Genomic DNA, 6,570 nt, shown 5'->3' on the forward strand with positions numbered 1-6,570 from the left:
GTTTGAGTGAGAAGATGATGTTTCTTTGAAGTGACGGTGGGTCATCTTAAAGGCAGGAGGAAATGTGAGACTGCAGAGAGGTAGAGAGATCAGAACTGGGGATGTAGATCATCCGCATAGAGGTGGTAGTTGAAGCCATGGGAGCTAATGAGTTCTCCAAGGGAGTGGGTGTAGATGGAAAATAGAGGAGGACTCAGAACTGCAGCATGAAGTATCCCCCAACAATTAGGTGATGGGAGGCAGAGGAAGAGCCCATGAAAGAGATGGAGAATGAGCAGCAAGAGAGCTAGGAAGAGAACCAGGAGAGGAAAATGTCAGTAAAGCTGAGTTTGGATAATGTTTACAGAAGTGGAAGGTCGCCAGTGTTGAAAGTAGCTGAGAGGTCGAGGAGGATTAGGATGGAGTACAGGTCATTGGATTTGGAAAGGGCTTTGATTTGGTGACCTTTGAGAGGGCAATTTCTGTGTAGTGAAGGGGATGAAAGCTACATTGTAGGGGGGTCAAGGAGAGAGAATTGGAGAAGAGGAACCTGAGATAGTAGATCTAAACCACTAGCTCAAGGGTTTGAGAGAGGAATGGAAGGAAGGAGTTCTAGATGGTAAGCCCGCTGTTGCATAAGGACCGTCTCTATATCTTGCCAAATTGTACTTCCCAAGAGCTTAGTACAGTGCTCTGCACACAGTAAGCGCTCAATAAATACGATTGAATTAATGAATGAAGGAGTTGGGGAGATAATTTCAGGGAGTCGTATGGTGAAGAGACTTTTTTAGGATAAGCAAGATGTGGTACTTTAGAAGGCAGTGGCAAAGAAACCACTGGAGAGTGAACACTTGAAGTTGGTAGTTAGAGAGGGAACAATGGGGGGAGCAAGTGTTTTGAAAAAATGTGAAGGGATGGGGTTGTATGCACAGGTGGAGGGGGTCGATTTTGAAAGACAGCAGGGGACATCCTTTTGAGATGTTGTCGGGAAGATAGGAGAGTTTAAGAAGGGTCAGGAGTGAGGAAGGACCGGAGAGGGGCAGGGAAGATTTGGGGGAGACCATGCCTGATGGTTTCAATTATCTCAGTAGAGTAGGTGGCCAGGTCTTTGTGGGCGAGGGATGGGAGAGGCAGGGGGCCAAGGGTTTGAGGAGGGATTTAAACATCTGGAATAACTTGTGAGGGCAATGGGCATGGGTGTCAATAAGGATGAAAAAGTAATTTTGCCAGGGAGAGGAGAGGGCAGATTTACAGCATATAAGGACAAGATTAGAGTGGATGCGGTCAGTCGAATATCTAGATTTCCACCAGCTGTGCTGTGTAGTTTGTGCACAAGAACGGAGGAGGTGGATTATGGAACTTATCCAGGACTGTGGGTTAGTGGCACAAAATCCATTGACGAAGGGATAGGGAAGCTATTGACTTGAGTTGAGTAGAGAAGGTGGTGTTGAAAGCATCATTTTCATCATCAAGGCAAGGTAGAAGGTAAAAGGTAGCCTAGCTCCATACTTATCCTTAAACCTAACCTTAACCCTAATGTTAGCCCTATCCATAACCCTAAACATAGCATTAACCTTAGCCTTAGGCCTTGCCCTGATCCTAGTCCTACCCTGAGTCTTGACCCTAACCCCAAGGCCTTATCCTACCCTAGCAATTAATCCTGTCCCTAAACCGAAACTTAACATTAACCATAGCCCTAGGCCTAGCTCTAACCCTAAAGCTAACCCTGGCCTGAGTCCTAAGCCTAACCTTAGGCCTTACCATAACCCTAGTTCTAAACCTAACCCTACACCAAAGATTATCCCTAGTCCTAGTTCTAGCCTTAACCCTAAACTCAACTCTTACCTTAGCTTTAGCCATAACTCTAACCATAATGAGAGCCCTAACTATAACCCTATGTCTAACACCGAAACTAACCATAGTACTAACCCTATCCCTAACCCTAACCCTACCACTAACCCTAACTATGAATCTATACCTAACCCTAAACCTAATCGGTACCTTAGCCCTAGTCCTATCCCTAACACTAGCCCTAAATCTTTTCTTAACCTCAAAGCTAACCCTAGCCCTAACCCCCACCCTAACTTTAACCCTAAAACTTTCAGGAGCCATAAAACTAAGTCTAACTGTAACTGTAACCCTCTCTGTAACCCTAATCATAACCCTAACCCTAACCCTAACAATAACATTAACCCTAACCAACCCTAAGCCTAACCCTTATCCTAACCCTAGCCCTAACCCTAACCCTAGAACTAGCCTTTCTAGGCTAGTAGTCTAGGTTTGTAGACTAACCCTACACCTAACCTTAACCCTAAGTTTATCAATAACTTTTTAACTCTAGCAGCAGTCCTAGCCCTAGCATTAACCTGAACCCTAGCCCTAACCATAAAACAATCACCCGTAATGCTAACTCTAACCCTCATCCTAATCCTACTGCTAGGACAAATCCCAGCCCTTTCCCTAATCCTAACCCCAACCTTAGGTGTATCCTTAATCCTAATGCTAATCCTAGAACTAACCTTAATCCTAATCCTAAACTTAACCCTATCCCTCCTAGCTCTAGGCCTAGCCCTAGTGCAAAACGCAATCCTAACCCTACATCTAGCCCTAATACTAACACTAACCCTAAATCCCAGCCCCAGGCTTAACCTTAACCCAACCCTCTCCCTGAACTTTACCAAAAACCCAGACTTTACCCTAACCGGATAACTCTAACCCTAACCTTAAACCTAAATAACAGTAATATAAATAACACTAATACTAAACGTGTGCCTAGATCTAACCCTAACCATAACTCTAAACCCAACCCTAACCCTAATCCTGGCCAAAACCAGGAGTGAGGTCTAATGTTAACCCTGACCTTAATCTTAAACATAGCATTTGGACAATCCCATGCCATAACCCTAAACCTAACCACAACCTTAACCTTATAACCCTAAACCTAACCTTAACCTTAAATCTAGCCCTAGCCCTAGCTCTAATCCTAACTCTAATGCCACTGGTAACCCAGACCATAGCTCTAATACAACTCTAGTCCCAACCCTAACCCGAAACGTAACCCTAAGCTGAACCACAAATCTAACTCAAACCATAATCTTAATCGTAACCCTAACCCTACCAGAAATTTTAGGCCTAGCTCAACCTCAACTCAGTACTTAGCCCTAAACCTTGACGTAACCCTAATCCTAATCCTAACACTAACCTTAAACCTAGGCCTAACCATAGGCCTAGACTTTGCTTTAACCCTAACCCTCACCCTAACCCCAACTCAAACTCTATTTCTACCCCAGGCCTTACCCTAATCCATCATCATCAATCGTATTTATTGAGCGCTTACTGTGTGCATAGCACTGTACTAAGCACTTGGGAAGTACAAGTCGGCCACATATAGAGACAGTCCCTACCCAACAGTTGGCTCACAGTCTAAAAGGGGGAGACAGAGAACAAAACCAAACATACTTACAAAATAAAATAAATAGAATAGATATGAACAAGTAAAATAAATAAATAAATAAATAGAGTAATAAATATGTACAAACATATATACATATATACAGGTGCTGTGGGGAAGGGAAGGAGGTAGGATGGGGGGATGGAGAGGGAGATGAGGGGGAGAGGAAGGAAGGGGCTCAGTCTGGGAAGGCCTCCTGGAGGAGGTGAGCTCTCAGTAGGGCCTTGAAGGGAGGAAGAGAGCTAGCTTGGCGGATGGGCAGAGGAAGGGCATTCCAGCCCCGGGGGATGACGTGGGCCGGGGGTCGATGGCGGGACAGGCGAGAACGAGGCATGGTGGGGAGATTGGCGGCAGAGGAGCGGAGGGTGCGGGGTGGGCTGTAGAAGGAGATAAGGGAGGTGAGGTAGGAGGGGGCGAGGTGATGGAGAGGCTTGAAACCCAGGGTGAGGAGTTTCTGCCTGATGCGCAGATTGATTGGTAGCCACTGGTGATTTTTGAGGAGGGGAGTAACATGCCCAGAGCGTTTCTGGACAAAGACAATCCGGGAAGCAGCATTTAGTATAGATTGAAGTGGGGAGAAACAAGAGGATGGGAGATCAGAGAGAAGGCTAATGCAGTAGTCCAGACGGGATAGGATGAGAGCTTGAACGAGCAGTGTAGCGGTATGGATGGAGAGGAAAGGGCGGATCTTGGCAATGTTGCGGAGCTGAGACCGGCAGGTTTTGGTGATGGCTTGGATGTGAGGGGTGAATGAGCGAGCAGAGTCGAGGATGACACCGAGGTTGCGGGCTTGTGAGATGGGAAGGATGGTAGTGCCGTCAACAGAGATGGGAAAGTCAGGGAGAGAGCAGGGTTTGGGAGGGAAGACAAGGAGTTCAGTCTTGGACATGTTGAGTTTTAGGTGGCAGGCAGACATCCAGATGGAGATGTCCTGAAGGCAGGAGGAGATGCAAGCCTGGAGAGAGGGGGAGAGAGCAGGGACAGAGATGTAGTTCTGGGTGTCATCAGCGTAGAGATGAAGTTGAAGCCGTGGGAGCGATTGAGGTCACCAAGTGAGTGAGTGTAGCTGGAGAATCCCAATCGTAATCCCAATCCCTAATCCCAATCATAGTCTCAAACCTTACTTTAAATCTAAACCAGTTTTAACAATTTACTGACTGATTAACCTAAAACAAAACCTTAACTACAATCCTAACCCTAACCCAACCATTTACCCAGCCTGTGCCTTAACCCTAACCTTAATTCCAAACCTACTCTAATCCTAAACCTACACCTATCCCTAGTCCTAGCCCCAACCCTAACTGTAACCCTTACCCTAACCCTAATCCAAACCTCAACACAAACCTTAAACCTAAACATAACTGCCCAAACATAGGAAAGCATGTGTAGGACTCATGTACATGGGCTCTTCCAGCCCTGAGAATGTCATTAAACTGATTAATTTCCCAGGACAACAAAGTGCCCTAATCTGAACCATAGCACTAGCACTATCCCTAACTCTAATCCTAACCCTAACCGTGACCTTAACCCTAGCCCTAGCCCTAACTTCAACCGTAGCCATAAACATAACCCTAACTCCAACCCTAATCATTATTGTAATTCTAAAACTAACACTAACAGTAACCCTAACCCCAACCCTAGTCTTATGAGCAACCCTCTTATTCTAACCCTAGCCCTAAACCTTACCCTAACCCTAACTCTAAGACGAACCCTAACTTAAACCTAGTCCTAGCCTTAACCCTAACCTTAACCCTAATGCTAATCCTTGACCTAGCCATAGCCTTAACCCTCTCCCTGACCCTTGTCCTATCCATAGTACCAATGCCAACCCGAACTCTAATTTAAACCTAGTCCTAGCCCTAAACTTAACCTTAACCCTAAACCAAAACCTAATACTAACCCTTTACCTAGCCCTAACCTTAATGCTCACCTTGACCCTTGCCCTACCCATAGTGCAAATGCTACCTGTAAATCTAAAATTGACATGTAAGTGTCGAGCTCTTGGGCTTGGACTAACACCCCAGAACCTGTGGGGAAGGCCCGGCCCGTGTATCTTGGGTCCTGGTTCTGCATCCAAGCCCCTCAGGGGAAGGTTTTAGGTTCTTAGGATCTGGGCCAATATATCAACAGCAACTACAATGAGGGTCCTCTGGCTCCTGGAAAGAAAGTCCTGGTGTTAAGACAACTCTGGTTCCTCATCACCCTATCAATCAATCAATCATACTTATTGAAAGTAACAGCTTAGTAACTGCTTGGGAGAATGCCCACAATGTACTTTCAGTCTAAATGGGGAGAAAGACATTAATAGAAAATTAATGAATTAATAAGAGGTATGTACATAAGTGTTGTGGGGTTGAGGTGTGGGGTAAATAAAGGGAGTAAATCCCTTATGGTGTCAAGCACTCCACTAGGTACTCTACTAAATACAAGATAATCAGGTTCCACATGACGCTTACAGTCTAAATAGGAAGAAGAACAAGTATTGAATCCCCACTTCGCAGATAAGTGAACTGAAGCATTTGCACAAGGTCACACAGCGGAATAGTGGCAGAGCCAGGATTGGAATTCAGGTTATTTGACACCCAAGCTTATGTACTTTCCACTAGGCCACACTGCTTCCCAAAATCCAAAGCAAGAACGAGGTTCAAGTTCTTGTGGGAGCAACTTCAGGAGAGACAGGGCCATCTACATTTCATAGCACGCAAAGGGATCATTCAAATGCAAGGATGTGTTATAATCCAGAACAGGTAAGATGCCCGAATACAATGTATGGAGCCTCTCAGTGCCTTGACACTTGGTTGAGTGGTAAACTCTTTCGGGAGGGAATGGGATTAAAGGAATCTGATTTGCAGTGAGGTTGGGGTCTCCGTGGTCTCTATGGGAAAATTCACGGGGCGTGGTTAGAGGTACTTAACAAACACTATAATTACTATCATTATGAATGAGAAAACGCCCTGAACATCTGCTTCCCGCGCCTCTGCGCTACACAAACTGGCTCAATAGAGCGAGCATCACATTTCGTCTCCCAGAAGTCTTTGTGCCCTGAGCCACCATGCCACTCTCTCTCTCCTCTCGACGGGGCCTGACTTGGCGCCGGGCCCTACTGCGGGTCATGATGGGAGTTGTAGTTTGGTATGCAG

Source organism: Tachyglossus aculeatus, unplaced genomic scaffold, assembly GCF_015852505.1.
Source record: "Tachyglossus aculeatus isolate mTacAcu1 unplaced genomic scaffold, mTacAcu1.pri scaffold_100_arrow_ctg1, whole genome shotgun sequence".
Lineage (NCBI taxonomy): Eukaryota > Metazoa > Chordata > Mammalia > Monotremata > Tachyglossidae > Tachyglossus > Tachyglossus aculeatus.